The 23,169-nt window shown below is 40.8% G+C and overlaps 1 protein-coding gene across 1 annotated transcript in view; it reads right to left on the bottom strand.

The window, feature by feature from the left end:
* Nucleotides 1-23,169, bottom strand: part of PTPRT (protein tyrosine phosphatase receptor type T) — a 934,550-nt gene that overhangs the window by 15,404 nt on the left and 895,977 nt on the right. The window lies entirely within an intron of this gene.

Here is a 23,169-nt window from a genome sequence, read left to right as displayed (position 1 = left end):
GGCTCCCACTTGAAGTGCTCTGGGTTCAAATCCCAGCCCTGATGCCTTCCAGCTGAGTAACTTGGCCAACTCTTTTAGCTTCTCTGGGTTATGAGTGGCTGGGAATCATAATGTGTTACTTATCACGGGATATTTAGTGAATATTCAACAAATGTGAGCTATAGTTAGCAGGCAGTGTGTGGGGGGGTGGTTATTCAAAACAAGAGGTATAAACTGAAGGTTTTATTTTCCCCCTCTACTTAGTATCCTTTATGAAAATTTCGCCTTAGGATAATAGCCATACGACTGCCCTTGTGAAAATTCCTGATCAGCCAGCTTGGGGTAGCAGTGGGGTGGGCAGTATCCTGGGCATGGGGACGCTGCTCTGCATGTCAAAGGAGAGAGAGCTGTGGGTTGTTATTAAGAGGGACCTGGGAGATGACAAAGTTTGGGAGCATAGGAGAGCCAGTGAAAGGGTGGAAGGTGGATCACTGTTTCATGTAACCCCCCAAACTCCTAAGTATTCAGTAAATTGATAACATGTACAGTGCTCAATGCACATGGATTTCTTGTAGAAACCAGTGAAGAATTGAACCTTGCTCCCTGGGAAACATGGAAATGGAGCAGAGGCCACATATGTGAACTGAGGAACCTGAGCATGAGCACGTAAATTACATGAGCATGTAAATACCAGTGATTTACAGAACTCTTGGGGAGGGAGGCTTATGGTTTCTTTTTTTTCTTAAGCTAACAATTAGTATTTTATTTAAAAATTTTTTATTTTAATTAGCATTAGTTAACATAGTGTTCTGTGAGTTTCAGGTATACGGTATAGTGATTCTGCTCTTCTATACATCACCCAGTGCTCATTATGACGAGTGTACTCCTTAATCCCCATCACTTATTTCAACCATCCCTTCACCCTTCTGCCCTCTGGTGACCATCAGTTTGTTCTCTGTAGATAAGAGTCTGCTTCTTGATTTGTCTTTCTTCGTTTTTTCCTTTTGCTGGTGTGTTTTTCTTCTTAAATTCCACATGTGAGTGAAGTCATATGGCAATTGTCTTTCTCTGACTTGTTTCACTTAGCATAATACTCTGTAGCTCCATCCATGTTGTTGCAAATGGCAAGATTTCATTCTTTTTTATGGCTGAATAATATTCCATTGTGTGTGTATGTGTGTGTGTGTGTGTACACACACCACATGCTTATCCATTCTTCAATCTATGGAAACATTATTGGCTATTGCAAATAATGCTGCTGTAAACATAGGGGTACATGTATCCTTCTGAATGGATGTTTTTATAGTTTTTGGGTAAATACCCAGTAGTGCAATTGCTGGATCATAAGATAGTTCTATTTTTAAGTTTCTGAGGAAAATCCATACTGTTTCCCACAGTGGCTGCACCAGTATGTATTCCAACAGTGCAAGAGGGTTCTCCTTTCTCCACATTCTCAGCAACATCTGTTGTATCTTGAGTTCTTGATTTTTTCCATTCTGACGGGTGTGAGGTGTAGCTCATGGTAGCTTGGTTGGTATTTCTCTGATGATAAGTGATAACGAGTGTCTTTTCATGTATCTATTGGCCATCTGGATGTCTTCTTTGGAGATATGTCTGTTCATGTCTTCTGCCCATTTTTAAATTGGATTATTGTTTTTTGGGGGTTGGGTTTTCTAAATTCTTTACATGTTTTGGATACTAATTCTTTATTGGATATGTAATTTGCATGTATCTTCTCTAATCCCATTGGTTGCCTTTTAGTTTTGTTTATTGTTTCCTTCCCTATGCAGAAGCCTTTTATTTTGATGTAGCCCCAATAGTTAATTTTTGCTTTTGTTTCCCTTGCCTCAGGAGATACATCTAGAAAGAAGTTACAGTTGATGTCAAATAAGTTGTTTGTGTTCTCCCTTAAGATTTTTATGGTTTCCTGCCTCACATTTAGGTATTTACTCCATTTTGAATTTATTTCTGTGTATGGTGTAAGAAAGTGGTCCAGTTTCATTCTTCTGCATGTTGCTGTCCAGTTTTCCCAACACCATTTGCCAAAGAGACTTTTTCCCATTGGATATTCTTTCCTGCTTTGTTGAAGATCAATAGACCATATAGTTGTGGGTTTATTTCTGGATAGTCTATTCTATTCCATTGGTCTGTGTATCTATTTTTATATAAGTTCCATACTGTTTTGATTATTACAGCTTTGTTTATAACTTAAAGTCCAGAGTTGTGATGTCCCCAGCTTTGCTTTGCTTTTTCAAGACTGCTTTGGCTATTTGGGTGGAGTCTTTTGTGGCTCCATACAAATTTTAGGATTGTTTGCTCTAGTTCTGTGAAAACTGCTGTTGGTATTTTGATAGGGATTGCATTAAATATGTACATTGCTTTGGATAATATAGATGTTTTAACAATAATTGTTTTTCCAATCCATGAGCATGGAATGTTTTTCCATTTCTTTGTGTCAGTTTCTTTCATGACTGTTTTATAGTTTTCAGAGTACAGCTCTTTCAGCTCTTTGGTTAGATGCATTCCTAGGTATCTTATTGTTTTGGGTGCAACTGTAAATGGGATTGTTTTCTTAATTTTTTTCTGCTGCTCCATTATTGGCGTATAGTAATGCAAGGGATTTCTGTACATTGATTTTGTATCCTGTGATTTTACTGAATTTTTATATCAGTTCTAGTAGTTTTTGGTGGGGTCTTTTGGGTTTTCTATATATCATATCATGTCATCTGCAAATAGTGTAAGTTTTCCTTCTTCCTTATTGATCTGAATGCCTTTTATTTCCTTTTGTTGTCTGATTGCTGTCGCCAGGACTTACAGTCCTACACTGAATAAAAATGGTGAGAGTAGACCTCCTTGTGTTGTTCCTGGCCTTAGGGGAAAAGCTCTCAGGTTTTTCCCACTGAGGATGATGTTAGCTATGGGTTTTTCAAATAAGGCCTTTATGATGTTAAGGTATGTTCTCTCTAAACCTACTTTGTTGAGGGTTTTAATTATGAATGGACGTTATACTTATCAAATGCTTTTTCTGTGTCTATTGAAATGCTCAAATAAACTGAGGGTTGATGGGGGGTGAGAGGGAGGGGAAAGTCAGTGATGGGCAATGAGGAGGGCACCTGTTGGGATGAGCACTGGGTGTTGTATGGAAATCAATTTGACAATAAATTTCATATTAAAAAAATGGTCATATGGTTCTCATCCTTTCTCTTATTGATCACATCAATTGATTTGTGAATATTATACGATGTTTGCAACCCGGGATTAAATCTCGCTTGATCGTGGTAAATGATTTTTTAATGTATTATCAGATGCAGTTTGCTAGTAGTATTTTGTTGAGGATTTTGGCATCTATGTTAATTAAGGATATTGGCCTGTAGTTCTCTTTTTTAGTGGAGTCTTTATCTGGTTTTGGTATCAGTTTAATGCTGGCCTGATAGAATGAATTTGAAAGTTTTCCTTTCCTTTCTTTCTTTCCTATTTTTCTGAAAAGTTTAAGAAGAATAAGTACTCTCCTTTAAATATTTGGTAGAATTTGCCTATAATGGCATCTGGTTCTGGACTTGTGTTTGTTGGTAATGTTTTGATTACTGATTCAATTTCTTTGCTGGTCTGTTCAAATTTTCTATTTCTTCTTCTTTCAGTTTTGGGTTTCTAGGAATTTATTCATTTCTTCTAGGTTGTCCAATTTGTTGGCATATAGTTTTTCATAATATTCTGAGTGTATGTCTGTCGTATGTATGTTTGTTATTTCTACTCTCATTTGTGATTTTATTTATTTGGGTCCTTTATTTCCCTTGATAAGTCTGGCTAGAGGTTTATAGATTTTATTGATTTTTTCAAAGAACTAGATCCTGGTTTCATTGATCTGTTCTATTGATTTTTTTTTTTTTGGTTTTTTGTTTTTAGTTTCTGTATCATTTATTTCTGCTGTAATCTTTATTATTTCCTTCCTTCTGATGTTTTAGGTTTCATTTGCTCTTTTTCTAGTTGCTTTAAGTGTGAGTTTAACTTTTTGAGATTTTTCTTGCTTCTTGAGATAAGTCTAGCTTGCTATAAACTTCCCTCTTAGAACTGCTTTTGAAGTATCCCAAAGGTTTTGGACCATTATGTTTTCGTTTTGTTTCAGTGTACTTTTTGATTTCTTCTTTGATTTGTTGGTTGACTCATTCATTGTTTTAGTAGTATGTTATTTGACCTCTATGTATTTGTGGTATTTCCAGATTTTTACTTGTGGTTGACCTGTAGTTTCATAGCATTGTGGTCAGAAAAGATGCATGGCAGGACTTTTACCTTCTTGAATTTTTTGAGTATGGTTTTGTGGGCTAATATGTGATCTATTCTGGAAATGTTCTACATGTATTTGAAAAGAATGTGTATTCTGCTGTTTTAGAATGGAATGTTCTGAATATATCTGTTAAATCCATCTGTTCTAGTATGTCATTCAAAGCTATTGTTTCCTTCTTGATGTTTGTTTAGATCTGTCCACTGATGTAAGTGGGAGATGTTAAAGTCCCCTACTATTATTTTATTATTATCAATTATTTCCTCTATATTTGTTAACTGTTTTATGCATCTGGGTGCTCCCACATTGAGCATGTATATTTATAATTGCTATATCTTCTTGTTAAATCGCCTCTTTTATTATTATATAGTGTCTCTTCTTTGTCTCTTGTTATAGTCTTTGTGTTAATGTCCATATTGTCCAAAGTAAGTATTGCTACTCTGGCTTTCTTTTGACATCCACTTGCATGATAGATGTTTCTCCATCCCCTCACTTTGAATCTGCTGGTGTCTTTAGCTCTAAAATGAATCTCTTATAGGCACTTTTTATCCACTCTGTTACCTGTGTCTTTTGATTGGAGCATTTAGTCCATTTACATTCAAAGTAATTACTGATATGTATTTATTGCCATTTTATTACTTGTTTTGTGTTTTTTTTTCTGAAGATTTTCTCTGCTCTTCGTGTTTTGCTTATTTTCTTTAGTGACAATTTAGATTTCTTTCTCTACTCTTTATAGGTTTATTAGTGGTTTTTGATATGGTTACATTAGGTTTGTATACAGCTTCTGCATATAGCAGTCTGTATTAAGTTGATGGTCATTTAAGTTTGAATCCATTCTTTTCCTTCTTCCCCACGTTTTAGGTATATGGTATTATATCTTATATTCTTTTTTTGAGTTACTTGACTTTTTTTTACAGAAATATTCATTTCACTGGCTTTGTGTTTCTTATGTTTATACTGTCATTTTTGGTCTCTCCTTTCCACTCAAAGAGTCCCCTGTAATATTTTTTGCATGGCTGCTTCAGTGGTCTCAAACACCTTTAGTTTTTGTTTGGGAAACTCTATCTCTCCTTCTGAGATAGATTCTGAATGATATCCTTGCTGGATAGAATATTCTTGGCTGCAGATTTTTCCCATTTAACACTTCAAATATATTATGTCTCTCCCTTCTGGCTTGCAAAGTTTCTGTGAAAAATCTCCTGCTAGCCTTATGGGTTTTCCTTTGTAAGTTACTGACTTTGTTGCTTAAAAATTTTTTCTTTATCACATTTTGCAAGTTTAATTACTTGGTGTGGATATACTTTTGTTGATTTTTCATGGGAGTTCTCTGTGCCTCCTAGATCTGGATATCTGTTTCCTTCCCAGATTAGGGAAGTTTTCAACTGTTATTTCTTTAAATAAACTCTCTGCCCCTCTTCTCTCTCTCTCCTTCTTCTGGGACTCCCATAATATGAATATTATTATGCTTGATGAAGCCATCTCTCTAAGTCTATTTCTGTTTTGTGTAATTCTTTCTTTTGTTCAGCCTGATTACTTTCTAGTTGTCTTCTAAGTCTTTAATACGTTGCTCTCCTTCTTCCATCCTGTTCATTCTATCAGGTGTGTTTCTCATTTCATTTATTTAGCCCTTTATCTTTGCCAAGTTATTTCTTATCTCTTTGTTAAGGGTCTCACTGATGTCCTCCACTCTTTTCTCAAATCAAGTGAGTATCCTTTTGTTCATTGCGTTAAATTTTCTATCAGCCATGTTACTTATATCTGTTTCACTTAGATCTCTGCTTGTGGCCTTGTCCTGTTATTTCACTGGGGATAAATTTCTATTTTCTCTACCGCTTTGTGCCTGTTTCTGTGTATTAAAGCCAACTGTGTCTTCTGCTCTTGAAAGTAGTGAATTTATGAAGAGGAGGTCCTGGAGTACCCTGTAGTACAGTGTCCCCTGTTCACTAAAAACTGGCACTTCAGCAACGAGGCACTACTTATACCTTACTGTTGTGTCTGAGTCACTTTTCCTTTCAGTGAAGTTGTCTGCACTGACTCTGCCTGTTGTGGGCTGTGCTTGCTCTCTGTGGTGTTTGTGGGACCCAGGAAGGCCAGCTCCAAGGGGGCTTGCTGCTGGGGAAATTGGGAGCAGGATAGTGGTATTATCAAAGTTTTTCCTGGGCCACCAGTTCTATGCCAGGTCCCCTGAAACACTGTCGGCTTGTGGCTGCATGCTGGGGCTGGTAGGGGCTGTGAGTCAGGGCTGCCAGGGGTGCAAGGCTGGGAGCAGCTGGGTCTGGTGCATGATGGTGGCTGTGGGTATGTGGCCAGGTGTGTCATGAAATGGCAGCTGGGGGCATGGCAGATGTGCGTGGTGCACTGAGGCAGCTGTGCACCCATTGGCTGCTTAGGGCACACGTGCAGCTTTAACAAAATTTGCCCTGAGCCCAAGGCAGAGGCTAGCAGTCTTGGAGTGGGTGAGTCTTCAGGAGAACTCATGGGTGTGGTTCATTACCAAAGGGTCAGGCAGACGTATCTGTGCATCCCTGCCTCTTGCAGGTGGCTCTGTATTTATGCTGGGAGGCAGGGGAGGAACATGGTGACTGCCAGCTCCCTTGCCTTCAGAGAATTCCAACAATACACTCTTAAATCAGTATGAACAGGCCTTCTGTTTGTCCTGGTGTTGTATAAACTGCTGCTTTTATGTTGCTTTTCTCTGTAGGCTGCTATTTCTTTAAGGGTGGTGACCCAGCTTTTATTCACTGTCCTGGCTTGCCCAGTGCTGAGTCAGTTGACTTTTAAAACTCTAGGCTCCAAGTAACCATTGCTTTTATAAACTCACAGAATTTAGCCCCTCTGGTTTTTAAAGCCAAACATTAGTCTTCCTCATGTGAACTCCCTGGTTCAAGGGCTCATTTCTCTCCTCTGCACACATAGTTCATTCCCTCCTGTGGGCCACATCCCTTTACCTTTCTGACCTTTCTAACCTTTCAGATGCAGCTTCTTATCTATAGTTGTGGAGTTTGTTCTGCCAGTCTTCATATCACTCTCTGGTTTGTTGACTTGGGATGTGAGTGATATCTAATTGAAATGTGGGATAGGGTGAGGTCAGGGTCCTCCTACTTTTTCATCTTCCCGAGCTCCAAGGAGACATGTGGTTTCTTCCAAAGATTCCAGGAGGTCCTGGAAAATGGGGGGATTCAAGGAGGCCAACTTAGCTCTAAGAACATGAGAACACAGCTAACCTGGGGCTGCATGAACACTCAATGCAACTTTGGCATTTTTTTTAAATTCAGTTGAAAACCTTTTGAAGAGGCTTTTTCCAAGAATAGGTTTCAATCCTCTAGCCTAGAGTCTGGATCAATGGCCCTTTCCCACATCATGTCCTGGCCCCTCCCTCCTCCTTTTCTCACCCAACAGCCTGGGGAGGGATGGTTTAGAGGGGAGGGCTTCACTACTGCAAATACGCACAGTCAGTGTGTTGCTTATCACATCTGGAACAGGAAGCCAGTCCAGTTGCAGCATATGATTTAGAAATGCCCATGCTTCTTCCAGAAAAGCAGAGGGACTTTTGCTATTTATTGTTAGAACAAGTTAAACCAAGCATGTGTGGACAGCCCTGGAGCAGCTGCCATACATTATTCCACCTAGTGATCTCCATAGCTGTTTGGGCCATGAAAAGATGTCCTTTGGGAGTGCAAGTTCACACGTGAAATATAACAAATGTGGAGGTACCCTCACTGTTGAACATCATTTTCTTGCTGATGGAATCAGAAAGCTAGTTAGTTGCTGGAATAAACACGCTCTGATGAGTTGAATGAAAACTACCATATGGGCCTATTTTTGGAATAAACAATTTAAAAGCACATTGTAGTGCACCTTAGTTATGCCTTTTGTTAATTAAACAATACTTTGATAAAATGGAAAGGCCAGTAATATCACACAGCTTCAGAAATGAAAGATTCTACTTATCAAGCTTATCAAGGTTCATAGTAGGGGAAATCAATCCTGGGCCACTTGAAGATGTAGTTGAATTAGTATTTCTAAGAAATAATATGAAAGTCACCTGAATTAGTTATAAGATTCAGATCAATGATTATAAAATTCCTTTAAAGAGATTCTATTAAGAACCAAAACATATAATTGGCCAGCTAAGGAAGAGAGAGGGTGAGGTGGCAGGTAAAAAGCAAGGGAGAGAGAAAGGCACATCGTTGGTGACCAAAGCGTATCTTTCTCAATTCTGCCTCTCAACAGCCCCCAAGGGTGAATAATGTAATCCCCATGCAGTGGGGGAACTTTCTTATGACAGTTGCATCGGAATCTGTTCTCAGGGTAGGAGTTTAGGAGAATATGTACAGAGGATGGTAGAATGAGGGGATGTCAAAGGCTCAGGGCAGGCTTGAGAAAGAGGTATTAAAGAGAGCACTCAGGCAGGACTTATGGGGAAGATGTTGGAGTAGGAGGACCCTAAGCTCACTTCATCCCATGGATACAACTAGATAACACAATAGTGCAAATAATGCAAAAAATAACCTGAAGACTGGAAGAACAGATTCCACAACTAAATGTAGAGAAGAGTCAACATTAAAGAGGGTAGGAAGGGTGGAGCTGTGGTGGGGAGCTAAACCAACTCATGGGCCATCCTTGGGAGGGAGGGAGTTGTGGGTGAGGAGAAGGGAGGAAAAAAACTATCACACAGAGCTTGCACAGGGAAGGTGAATCCCCATAACATTTGGCTTTGAAACCAAAGGGGGTGAATTTTGTGAGTTCTTACAACTAGGGGGACTTAGAGCCTGGAATTTTAAAATCAGCAGGCTTGGCTCTGGGAGAGTCAAGGAGGGCATTAGGAAGCAAAGTCTCCATGCTTAAAGAGATAGCATAACAGCCCACAGAGATCCAGCCTAGAAGCAGCAGTTTGAAAAATGCCAGGGGCATATGGGTGGGAGAGTTATTTACTCATTTCAGAGGGTGTCCCAGAGGGGAGGATTCACAGGGAGACTCCTCCAGAAACAAAAGAGCTGGCAGGTGCCAATTTCCTCCCCTGCCCCCCAGCATAAACACACGGCTACCTGCAGGAACCAGCACAGCACCCACGTTAACTACCTACCTTGCTTACACCAAGCCCTGCTCTCCTTTGCTTTGGCGGATCTGTCCTTTCCAGTCATATTTTCCTGAGCCTTGATGCTTGGGCTGCTCCCTGAGAATACCTTGCAAAGCTTGCCAACACTACATCTTCTGACTGTGCACTTTGCAGGGACTCAGTCCTGGCAGTGATAGAGCAGCAGCTGGTAACCTCTCACAGAGGACACATGCACCTTGTTAAAACTGCATGCCTCACCCTACATGCTTTGTGGGGTGGCCCCAGCCACCCTGGTCTCAGCAGTGGAGGCACATCTCCTCTCGCAAAGGACAGTGCCACCTTTTTAAAAGTGCTTGCCCCACCACTACTTTCAAGAACAGGAGACACAGCTAACATTCCTAACACACAGAAACAGACACAGAGAGTTAGAAAAAATGAGAGAAACGTGTGTCCCAAATGAAAGAGCAGGACAAAACCACAACAAGAGACCTAAGTGAAATGGAGATAAGTAATATGCCTAAATAGAGAATTTGAAGCACTGAACTTCAGAAAAGAGTGGAGGACATCAGAGACACTTTAACAATGAGATAAAGAATGAGAGGTGATGAACACAATAAATGAAATTAAAAAAAACCCCATTAGATGGAATAAATAGCATGCAGGAAGAAGAATGAATTAGTGACCTGGAGGGCAGAGTCATGGAAAGTAATCAAGCTAAGCAGGTGAGAGAAAAAAAATTATACAAAATGAAAAACGACTTCAGGAACTCAGTTACTCCATCAAGCATAATAACAGGGACCTCAGAAGAGGGAGAAAATAGGGCAGAAAATTTATTTGAAGAAATAATAGCTGAAATTTTCCTAATCTGAGGAGAAAACAGATATCTAGACCCAGGAGGCACAGTGATCCCCCAACAAAATCAACCCAAGGGGGACTATACCAAGACACATAGTAATTAAAACGGCAAAAAGTATTGATAAAGAAAAATCATTTTAAAGCAGCAAGACAAAAGTAGTCAGTAACTTACAAGGGAAAACCCATAAGTCTGGCAGGAGATTTTTCAACAGAAGCTCTGCAAGCCAGAATAGAGTGGCATAATATATTCAAAATGCAGAATGGGAAAAATTTGCATCCCGGAATATTCTAACCAACAAGGCTATCATTCAGAATAGAAAGAGAGAGAAAGAGTTTCCCAGACAAACCAAAGCTAAAGGAGTTCATGACCACTAAACCAGCCCTACAAGAAAATGTTAGAGTGGACTCATGTAGAAAGGAGAGACCATAAGTAAGAGTGAGTAGGAAGCACAAAAGCAGTGAAAATAAGTATATTGTAAAAATCAAAGGACTCACAAAATAAAAGGAAGTAAAGTATGATACCATATACCTAAAACATGGGGAGGAGAGGAGTAAAGAATGGGTTCAAATTTAAACAACCATCAACTTAATATAACTACTATATGTAGAAGATGTTATATACATAATGGTAACCACAAATCAAAAATAAAAAGTCAGTAATCTGCAAAAAACAGAAAGGAAGTCAAATACATTATGAAAGAAAGCCAATTTATAGTGAGAGAAGAGAGCGAGGGAAGAAAGGAACAGAGAAAATATACAAAGCCAACCACAAAACAAATACAAAATGTTAATAAATACATCTATATCAATAATTACTTTGAGGGGCGCCTGGGTGGCGCAGTCGGTTAAGCGTCCGACTTCAGCCAGGTCACGATCTCGCGGTTCGTGAGTTTGAGCCCCGCGTCAGGCTCTGGGCTGATGGCTCAGAGCCTGGAGCCTGTTTCCAATTCTGTGTCTCCCTCTCTCTCTGCCCCTCCCCAATTCATGCTCTGTTTCTCTCTGTCCCAAAAATAAATAAACGTTGAAAAAAAAAATAATTACTTTGAATGTAAATGGACTAAACACTCAAAGACACAGGGTGGTGGAAAGGGTAAAAAACCTACTTATATGCTGCCTATAAGAGACTCGTTCTAGTCTTAAGACACCTGCAGATTGGGGGTCCTTGGGTGGCTCAGTCATTGGGCATCCAACTTCGGCTCAGGTCATGATGTCACCATTCATGAGTTTAAGCCCCACGTCGGGCTCTGTGCTGACAGCTCGGAGTCTGGAGCCTGATTCGGATTCTGTCTCCCTCTCTCTGTGCTCCTCCCCCACTTGCATTTTGTCTCTCTCTCTCAAAAACAAATAAACATTAAAAAATATATTTAGGGGCGCCTGGGTGGCGCAGTCGGTTAAGCGTCCGACTTCAGCCAGGTCACGATCTCGCGGTCCATGAGTTCGAGCCCCGCGTCGGGCTCTGGGCTGATGGCTCGGAGCCTGGAGCCTGTTTCCGAGTCTGTGTCTCCCTCTCTCTCTGCCCCTCCCCCGTTCATGCTCTGTCTCTCTCTGTCCCAAAAATAAATAAACGTTGAAAAAAAATATATTTAAAAGACACCCACAGATTGAAAGTGAGGGGATGAAGAAATACCTATCATGCAAATGGATATCAAAATAAAGCTGGAATAGCAATACTTATGTTGGACAAAATAGACTTTAAAAGAGTCTGTGAAAAGAGAGAAAGAAGAACACTATATAATAAAGGGGACAATCCAACAAGATAACAGCAATTATATATATATGTATATGTATATATATATATATATACACACACACACACATATATATATGTATATATATATGTGTGTGTGTGTGTGTGTGTGTGTGTGTGTATGCACACACACATATGTATATACACCAAATATGGAAGCACCCAAATATATAATTCAGTAACAAACACAAAGGAACTAATTGATGATAATACAATAACTCTAGGGGACTGTAATACCTTACTTACATCAATGGACAGATCATCCAAATGAACATCAACAAGGAAATGGGCTTGAATGACACACTAGACCAGATGGATCTAACAGATGTATTCAGAATATTCAATTCTAAAACAGAATATACAAGTGAACATGGAACATTATCCAGAATAGATCACATATTAGCCCAGAGAAACATACACAACAGATTCAAAATGATCTAAGTCTCACTATGCATGTTTTCTGACCACCACGCTATGAAAGTAGAAATCAACCACAAGCAAAAATCTGGAAAGACCACAAGTACATGGAGGTTAAATAACATGCTACTAAACAATGAATGGGTCAACTGAGAAATCAAAGAAGAAATAAAAAAATACATGGAAACGTATAAAAATGAAAACAGTCTAAAACCCTTGGAATCTAGCAAAAGCTGTTCTAAAAGGGAAGCTAGAGAAATCTCAAATAACTCAATCTTATAACCTCAAGGAGCTAGAAAAAGAAGGAAAAAACCCAAATCAAAAAACTAGCAGAAGGAAGGAAATGATAAAGATTAGTGGAAGTAAATTATATAGGAACTAAAAAAAAAAAAAAAAAAAAAAATCAGGAAAAGACCTCTCTGACCTCAGCCGCAGCAATTTCTTACTTGACACATCCCCAAAGGCAAGGGAATTAAAAGCAAAAATGAACTATTGGGACCTCATGAAGGTAAAAAGCTTCTGCACAGCAAAGGAAACAATCAACAAAACTAAAAGGCAACCAACGGAATGGGAAAAGATATTTGCAAATGACATATCAGACAAAGGGCTAGTATCCAAAATCTATAAAGAGCTCACCAAACTCCACCCCCAAAAAACAAATAATCCAGTGAAGAAATGGGCAGAAAACATGAATAGACACTTCTCTAAAGAAGACATCCAGATGGCTAACAGGCACATGAAAAGATGCTCAACATCGCTCCTCATCAGGGAAATACAAATCAAAACTACACTCAGATATCACCTCATGCCAGTCAGTGGCCAAAATGAACAAATCAGGAGACTATAGATGCTGGAGAGGATGTGGAGAAACGGGAACCCTCTTGCACTGTTGGTGGGAATGCAAATTGGTGCAGCCGCTCTGGAAAGCAGTGTGGAGGTTCCTCAGAAAATTAAAAATAGACCTACCCTATGACCCAGCAATAGCACTGCTAGGAATTTACCCAAGGGATACAGGAGTACTGATGCATAGGGGCACTTGTACCCCAATGTTTATAGCAGCACTCTCAACAATAGCCAAATTGTGGAAAAAGCCTAAATGTCCATCAACTGATGAATGGATAAAGAAATTGTGGTTTATATACACAATGGAGTACTACGTGGCAATGAGAAAGAATGAAATATGGCCCTTTGTAGTAACGTGGATGGAACTGGAGAGTGTGATGCTAAGTGAAATAAGCCATACAGAGAAAGACAGATACCATATGTTTTCACTCTTATGTGGATCCTGAGAAACTTAACAGAAAGCCATGGGGGAGGGGAAGGAAAAATAAGAAAAAAAAAAGAGGTTAGAGTGGGAGAGAGAGCCAAAGCATAAGAGACTCCTAAAAACTGAGAACAAACTGAGGGTTGATGGGGGATGGGAGGGAGGGGAGGGTAGGTGATGGGCATTGAAGAGGGCATCTTTTGGGATGAGCACTGGGTGTTGTATGGAAACTAATTTGACAATAAATTTTCATATAATCAAAAAAAATAAATTAAAAAAAAAAGAAACTAAAAAAAAAAAAAAAAAAAGAAACCAAGAGCTGGTTCTTTGAAAAGATCAACAAAATTGATAAACCTCTAGCCAGACTTATAAAGAAAAGGAAAAAAGAGGACTCAAACAAACTCAGAAATGAAGTGAAAGAGGAGAAATAACAAATGACACCACAGGAATACAAAGGATTATTAGAGAATATAATGAAAAATTATATGCCAACAAATTGAACAATGTAGAAGAAATGGATAAATTACTAGAAACATATAAACTGCCAAAACTGAAGCAGGAAGAAATAGAAAATTTGAACAGAACAGTTACCAGCCAGGAAATTGAATCAGTAATCAAAAACCTCCCAGCAAACAAAAGCCCAGGACTAGATGCCCTCACAGTGAATTGTACCAAACATTTAAAGCAGAGTTAATGTTTATTCTCAAACTATTCCAAAAAATAGAAAAGGAAGGAAAACTTCCAAATTCACTCTATGGGGCCAGCATTACCCTGATACCAAAACCAGATGAAGACACTACCAAAAAGACTATTACAGGCCAATATCCCTGATTAACATAGATGCAAAAATTCTTAACAAAATGCTAGCAAACCAAATTCAACAATACATTGAAAAATCATTCACAGGGGTGCCTGGGTGGCTCAGTCAGTTAAGCATCTGACTCTTGATCTCCACTCAGGTCGTGATCTCACGGTTCATGGTTTTGAGCCCTCTGTTGGGCTCTATGCTGATAATGGAGCCTGCTTGGAATTCTCTCTCCCTCTCTCTGCCCCTACCCCACTTGTGCTCTTTCTCTCTCTCTCAAAATAAATAGACTTTAAAAAAAGCATTCACAAAGATCAAGTGGGATTTATTCCTGAGATGCAAAGGTGATTCAATATTTGCAAATCAATCAATGTGATACATCATACCAATAAGTGAAAGGAAGAAACATGACAATTTCAGTACACACAGAGAAAACATTTGACACAATACAACATTTATTCATAAAATCCCTCAACAAGGTTAGAGGGAACATACCTCAAAATAATAAAGGTCTTATATGAAAACCCCACAGCTAACATCATCCTCAATGGGGAAAACCTGAGAGCTTTTCCCTTAAGATCAGGAACAAGACAAGGCTATCCGTTCTTACCACTTTTATTCAACAAAGTACTGGAAGTCCTAGCCATAGCAATAAGACAAGAGAAAGGAATAAAATGGATCCAAATTGGTAAGGAAGAAGTAAAAAGTTCACTATTTGCAGATGACATGATACTATATATAGAAAACCTGAAAGATTACACACACAAAAAAACAACACCTACTAGAACTGATAACTGAATTCCACATGGTTGCAGGATACAAAATCAATGTACAGAAAGCCATTGCATTACCAAACATCAGTAGTGAAGCAGGAGAAAGAGAAATTAAGAAAACAATCCCATTTACAATGACACCCAAAAATAAGATACCTAGGAATGAACCTAACCAAAGAGCTGAAAGACCTGTCATCTAAAAACCATGAAACACTCATGAAAGAAATTGATGATGAGCCAAAGAAACAGAAAGACATTCCATGTGCATGTAAGAAGAACAAATATTGTTAAACTACACATTTAATGCTATCCCTATCAAAATACCAAAGCAGTTTTCACAGAAGTAGAATAATCCTAAAATTTGTATGGAACCACAAAAGACTCTGCCTGAATAGCCAAAGCCATCTTGAAAAAGCAAAGCAAAGCTGGAGATATCCTGTCTCTGGACTTCAAGTTATATTATAAAGCCGTAGTAATCAAAACAATGTGGTACTGGTTCAAAAACAGATGTATAGATCAATGTAACAATAGAAAATCTAGAAGTAAACCCACAATTATATGGATAATTGATCTTCAACAAAGCAGGAAAGAATATTTAATGGCAAAAAAGGCAGTCTCTTCAACAAATGGTGTTGGGAAAACTGGACAGTAACATGCAGAAGAATGAAACTAGACCACTTTCTTACACCATATACAAAAATAAAATCAAAATGGATTAAATATCTATACTTGATACTGGAAACCATAAAAATCCTAGAAAATAATATAGGAAATAATTTTCCTAACATTGGCCATAACAAAATCTTTCTAGATCTGTCTCTTGAGGCAAGGGAAACAAAAGCAAAAATAGACTGTTGGCACTGTATCAAAATAAAAAGCTTCTGCTGCACAGCGAGGGAAACAACCAATATCAAAACAACCAAAAGACAATCTGAATGGGAGAAGATATTTGCAAATATTGTATCTGATAAAGGGTTAGTATCCAAAATTTAGAACTTACAGAACTCAATACCAGAAACCAAATAATCAAATAAAAAATGGGCAGAAGACATGAACCAACATTTCCCCAAAGAAGACATCCAGCTGGCCAACAGACACATGAAAAGATGCTCAACATCACTCATTATCAGGGAAATGCAAATAAAAAGCACAGTGAGATACCATCTGTCAGAATAGCTAAAATCAAAAACTAAAGAAACAACAGGGTGTTGGCGAGGATGTGGCAAAGGGGAACCCTCATGCATTGTTGGTGCATATGCAAACTGTGAAGTCACTCTGGAAAGCAGTATGGAGGTTCCTCAGAAAGTTAAAAATAGAACTACTCTACGATCCAGCAATTACACTACTAGGTATTTACTCAAAAGATACAAATATACAGATTTGAAGGGGTATAGGCACCCCGATGTTTATAGAAGTATTACCAATAATAGCCAAACTATGGAAAGAGCCCAAGTGTCTATCAGTAGATGCATGGATAAAGAGGTGGTATATGTAGGGAATATTATTTAGCCATTAAAAAAGAATGACATTTTTCCATTTGCAACAACATGGATGGATCTAGAGAGAATACTACGTGAAATGCAGTCAGAAAAAGACAAATACCATATGATTTCACTCATATGTGAATTTAAAGGAACAAAACAAAGGAGCAATGGAGGGGGGAAAACCCCTTAACTGTAGAGAACAAAGTGATGGTTACCAGAGGGGAGGTGAGGAGAGGTTGGGTAAAATAGGTGAAGGGCATTGGGAGTGCACTTATATTGATGAGCGCTTTGTAAGGTACGGTATTGTTGAATGGCTATATTATACACCTGAAACTGATGCAGCAGTATATGTTCACTATATGTTAAAATAAAGAGTTCAATTATATAGCTGAATAAAGGAACAACTTTTGGGTAGAAGGTGGCATTGCTTGGGGAGGTATGGGAGAAGAGGCCGAGGCAGGGGCTGTTTGGGCAACAGGGTGTTGGGGGGAGATGTGCTCCAAACCATGAGGATGAGGAGGCAGGGAGGTTTAAGAATGAGGATGTGCAATGTTCAACCTTTGGTCATGGGCATTACTGGGATTCAAATTCCACCTGGGTATATGGAGCAGGAAGTAAAGCCTGAGCATGAACTAGGAAGTGGCCATGCAAACAGGACTCCCTTGCAATTCCCAGAAATCTGTGGGGTGGATAACAGACTTGCCCACAGGATTGGGGAATAGGAAGCAGAGCCCATTTCAATTAAACCTTCAAAGACAGAGTGAACTTGGCTGACATCAGGGTTAAATGAATTTAATAGAGGATTGTGTTAAGACTTGGAGAAGTTATGAAACTGGCTTACGGCAACACACCAAGTTAAGTGGCAGGGCTAGAACTTGAACTCTGGTCTCACGGCCCCAGACTTCTTATTCTACTGTTACCCTCTCTGGAACAGAAGGACGGCTCCTTGCAAAGTCAGACCTGAGGCTCTTGGAGACATAGACTTGGGTGTTCTGTGGGTTTTGCTAGCATGTTAGGCTGTGTTTTCACAAACGGAGATAAAAATGGGGATATCAGTGCTTGCTATTTGCCCTGCAGGCACAATGACAAAAAAAAGACATCACGCTGCATTTCTCCTGGGAGAATGATGAGCTTGCCTGTCAACTTTTAGAAGCTCTGTGGAAATGCACTGTTCTTGGTCTCACCCTCCCTCACCTTTCTATCTGGCCTAGCATCACCTGAACTCTCAGACTTTCCATGGTGGGAGCCTCAGAACTGGGTGACTCAGCTTTTATATAGCTCTTGTTTGTTTTAAACCAGAAAATATTTCTTCCTGCTCCGTATACCCAGGTACCAGCCAGTGATTATCAGGCACCAGAGCCCTGGAAACGCTACTGTTTAAATGGCTACCAAAATCTTCAACCCTTGGAAGGGGACCTTCGGCCTAAGTCAGTGATGGGTTGTGGGGCTTTGGATAAATCTTGTAAAAAATTGTTTTTATGTTTATTTTTGAGACAGAGAGAGAGAGCTCAAGCAGGGGAGGGGCAGACAGAGAGGGAGACACAGAATTGGAAGCAGGCTCCAGGCTCTGAGATATCAGCCCAGAGCCAGATATAGGGCTCGAACTCATGAGCCTTCGAGCCAGCAATGAGATCATGAGCCGAAGTCGGCCACTTAACCAACTGAGCCATCCAGGTGCCTTTAAATCTTTTTTTTTTTTTTTCTTGCCTGGACCTCAGCTTCCTGCCATGCAAAATGAGGGGAAATAGACCCTGGTCAGATCAGTGGTTTCCAAAGTGGTGTCCGTAAATTTGGCAGGAGAAGCCAGTAAGATATCCCCAAAGTGATTAAAAGCCAAATGCTATCAGGTTGTTGTCCTGGAGTGGAGGACACCGAATCTCTGGCTTTGGGCTGGAATTAGACCATTGTGTGTTAGCTCTGTATATGGTCTACTGATCAGAAGTTCATTGGGATAGTTATGTTCATGGAAAAACATACAAGTAAACAAATTATTAATTATTAAATACAGTTTGGGAAACAAAAGCTTCCAAAATAGCAGGTCTATGGAGGAAAGACCTAGGAAATATCAAAAGGTGTTTGGAGATCACTTAGATAATAAAATCGCTAAGATATAAGCCAGATAAAGTGTACTCCCTAGAGTGACAAGTGAAATACTGAGAAACTCAGGGGACATTGTACGCCTGGTCAATATAATAAATGGGCAGAATATTCAAGGAATATTAAAGACCTACCACTTACTATGTGGAGACAACCAAAGAGATCCTGGGTCTCAATGACCCCAAACCTGATTACAGGCCGGTGGGGTGATATACGGTGGCCATCTCCTGCTGGATTCTTCCAGAGCTGACCACAGAGCTCAGGAGTGACATGCTGCCTGGACACTGGCTTTTCCATTCCTTCTGCTTCCTGGTCAGCTCCTTCCTGCCACTTGAGGGTCTTGGTTGAGATGGTTCCAGTTAAAGATGATTCCATCCTGTTTGATGCCAAAGGGAGTCTGGCAGGTAGATATTACTTCACTACAATGTCTGCTCCTTGGGACTGGCTTTTATTTATTTATTTTTTTTTTTTGGTGCCTCTTTTGTCTTTTGCTATGTCTGGTCTGTGCCTAGTTCAGGGTAGTTTCTCAATCCATGCATGTTGATGACTGAATGCAACCCAGAAAATATGCACCTTAACTTTTAAAAGACCTCCTCTGGGTCAGCAAGAGTCCTGTGGAGGCGGGTCATCTGCCTTCTCCTTGGCTCTCCCCATCCTGTTCTCTCATGTTTCCTGATGGACTCTGATTCAGGCATGGATTTCTCTAGAATAAGCCACTTTCCAGTTCAACACTGGTGATTCTGGACGTTCCCATGATTTCAGTCTCACAACCTGCACTGATCCCTACAACTCTGAGTCTGAATTCCTGTTTTCAGTTGTATTGCCTGCAGTAGTTTTCTATGGCTAATGTAACAAACTACCACAGATGTGGTGGCTTAACCCAACACAAATGTATTATCTGGAGGTCAGAAATCTGCAATGAGTATTAAAGGATTAAAATAAAAGTGTCACTAGAGCTGTCTGTCTTCCTTTCTGGAGTCTGTAGGGGCCAAACTATTCCTCATCTCCCCAGGTTTTTAGAGGCGGCCAGCATTCCTTGACCTGTGGCTGTTATCACTCCACTTTCTGCTTCCATAATCCCATGGTCTGCTTCCATCACCACTGACTTTGATCTTCTTGCACCCCTCTGACTAGGAACCTAATATGGGCCCCAGCTGGATAACTCAGGACAATTTACATACCTCAACATCCTTAAATTTACCACATCCGTAAAGTCCCTTGTATGAGATAACATATTCATAGATTTAGAGACCAGGATGTGGACATCTTTTGGCGGGGGCATGATTCTGTCTACTGCACAGTTCCAACCCATGGCTGGCACAGAGGATTTCCTGAGTTGTCTAAACAATGTGGCAGGTGTGGCATGACCATGACGAGGGCTTCTTTTTGGGTCTGCTCCCCATGACCTCTGGTCTATCTGTAGAGCCCACCAAGATGGAAGAGATCTTGGGTCAATGCTGTTGGGTGTGACTGGAAAGATTCCTTCTGATGTGCCCACTGGAAACCACACTGTCATTTGCTGGATGTTGTGGTTCTAGGATATTGCTCCACTAATCTGATCATAGGCCTTGGAGTCCCAAAGAGCTAAAAAAGAAAATCTCTAAGGTTGAATATGTAGTTGCCTTCAGAGTCTTTATCTTTAGCTCCCACTGCTTGTAATTATCTTTGAACTGAAGCCACTGTGGAGAAGGGAAAATATCTGTGGTTGGGGATAGCTGACTGAATGATGCAGTATAGGATTCCGAGCAGAGGCAGGCAGATTTGGCCAGCAGTGCAAGAAAATAAGTCACTAGAGATGTTTCCTCCTCTCCTCAACCTTATTTTGCTGCAACTTACAGGTAGTCCTGCCACAACCCTCCACACAAGCCCTTATGGTTGGCCCGTGGTCAAACCAGAGGATGTGGCATTCACTGGTCCTCTGATGATGTTCAGGACCTATGACAGACCCATCTGTGTTGCTGGGCTGGCCAGGAAGCTGTAGCTGTCCTGGCATGGGCATGCTGGCAGACAAATGCTGATGCCGCTTCAAAGAACCGCCCTTCCAGGTGCTGAGGGCAGCTTTTCTGCTGCTCACGCTGTGTCATTGTTTATTTTCGCAAGGCACCCAGCTGTTGCGGTGATGATATTTATATCAATAAGTGTTCTATTCATCTGTCGATTTTAGGGGATGCTTGCCAGCTGCATATGGCAGCCAACCTCATGGCCCTTCTAAACCTGATGTTTTTGCAGTTAGAGAATCAATTCTTAAAGGCTGTATCAACATCTGGGGCTGAGAAATCTTCATTCACCCAAGACACACCCTGGAAGGGGCAGTTATAGTCAATGACCTAGACCCCTGCTTCTCTACATGTCCCAAAGTGAGATTCTTTCACACTCCTCCTCCATGCCCAAGCTCTAGTTTTGCAAAAAGGGATTCTGGAAAAGGGGGAACAGCAAACAGGCTTTCACAGGCTCTACTTCATTCATGGACTCAGTGAGCAGAGTTCACCATTTTAATTTCTCAGGCAAAGGAATAGGGTGGTGATACCTTCTGAGTCTGGAACTCCACAGAAGTCTTTGTTTTATGGGAATCCATTTAATTTCATGGTTATCTTGGATTCCAGCCACATCTACTGATTGAGCCCCTTGGGGACTCACACACCATATTCAGTCTGTCAGGATATTTTGTTGGGTTTCCCTTCAGGAGATATCCAGAATCTACTCCATGGCTACCACTTAGGTTCAAGCTGCCATCACATCCCTTAGCAAATACACTCTCCTTCCCAGACCATTAGTGTGTTCTCAACACAGTAGCTAGAGGGATGTTTTGTTTGTTTTGTTTTTGTTTTTTTTTTTAAAGGTCAAAGTATGTCACTCCTCTCCTCAAAACCTGTCAGTGGCTCCCTTCTTCTCTCAGAGTAAAACTCGAGTTCTTCCTAGGACCCCTAAGGGCCTCCATGACCTGGCCCTGCCATGTGTCTGTGTCACCTGCTGCTGCTGTCTCCATGTTCACTCTGTTCCAGTCACAATGGCCTCTGTGCTGTTCCTCAAATGTGCCAGGCATGTGCGCACCATAAGGTGTTGGTGTGGGTTGTCCTTTCTCCCTGCAATGCTCTTCCCAGAGATGGTCACACGGCTTATTCTCTCCACCTCCTTCAAAAATACGCTTATATGTGACCTTCTCAATACAGCTTGCCTTGATCACTCTACCAATAGAGTGCCCCACACCTGCCTTCCAGTCTTCCTCTTAATTTTTTCCAAACACTCATCACCTTCTAACATATAATTGAGTACATTATAGGGACTTGGTTACATATTCTCTCCTTTGCTTTAGAAGTTGCACCAGAGATGGGAATTTGTTGTTTTGCTTTCTGTGTCTTGTTCATGATGCATTCTAAGCACCTAGAACAGCTTCTGGAAGACAGCAGATACTCCACAAATATAGGTGAATGATGAGCAAATCTCTCGTGAACGTATTATGTGCACATCCCACCAGGCGCTCAATTTCATCCTGATGATCTGCTCCTCTCCCCGCCTCCCCCTGTCTTCCCTCATCTTGGTCGGTGCGACCCCAGACGTCTAACTGCCTAGACTTGAGCTCCTGCCACCATCCACAACATCTCCTTCTCATTCACCTCCCACATCCAACTGCTCCCCAAACCTGTAGATTTCCATCTGGGAACCAACTTTCACATCCAAGCCCGCCTCCTGATCACTACCTTTCTTTTCTGTACATCTGCAGAATCCGCCTCCCAGTCTCCTGGCTTCCAGGTTTCCCTCTAACTTTTTCTCCTCACTGGTCCCCAGACTCAACTTTCTAACAGGAACCAGCCACACCATGGCTTAAAATCTGCAGAATCCCTCCTCCCTGGATAGCAAATATTGTCTAACGGTGCTCCTTGGAAACCCGAGGCTTCACAAAAGCACCCAGAGTCCTGACTCTCCAAGAGACACTGGGGGGACCAGAAGACCAGTCTGGGTGGAGCTCAACTCCCACCCCAGGTGGTTTCACCACGAACATCTCTTGATCACACATGCTTGAGCAATACAGCGCTTACACAAAAGCTTTTATTCGAAGAGAGGGTTCTGTTGCTTACAAAGTAAGGGTCTGACACTATGCTGCAGGCCAAGGCTGAGATCTGAAGCCCACATGGGCAGCCCTCTGCAAGCAGGACGCTGCTACATTTTGCAGCCTCACCGCCCTCTTCTGCTCCCGATAGACCCTGAGCCCCAGCTCCACTGCAACCCCAGCTGTTCTAAAGAGAAGCCACACACATTCACACTGCCTTGCCTTTGCCCCACTGTTCCCTCTGCTCCGAGTGCCTTTTCCTAGCTCACTCAGCCCCACACACCCAAACTTCTGCTGCCTTCTTCAAGGCCAAAGTCACCTTCTTTTTGAAGTCTTCCCTCACCCTCTGGGCAGAATTAATT

This window comes from Lynx canadensis, chromosome A3 (genome assembly GCF_007474595.2).
Source record: "Lynx canadensis isolate LIC74 chromosome A3, mLynCan4.pri.v2, whole genome shotgun sequence".
Taxonomy (NCBI): Eukaryota; Metazoa; Chordata; class Mammalia; order Carnivora; family Felidae; genus Lynx; species Lynx canadensis.
This window is presented reverse-complemented; position numbering and strand designations above follow the sequence as displayed.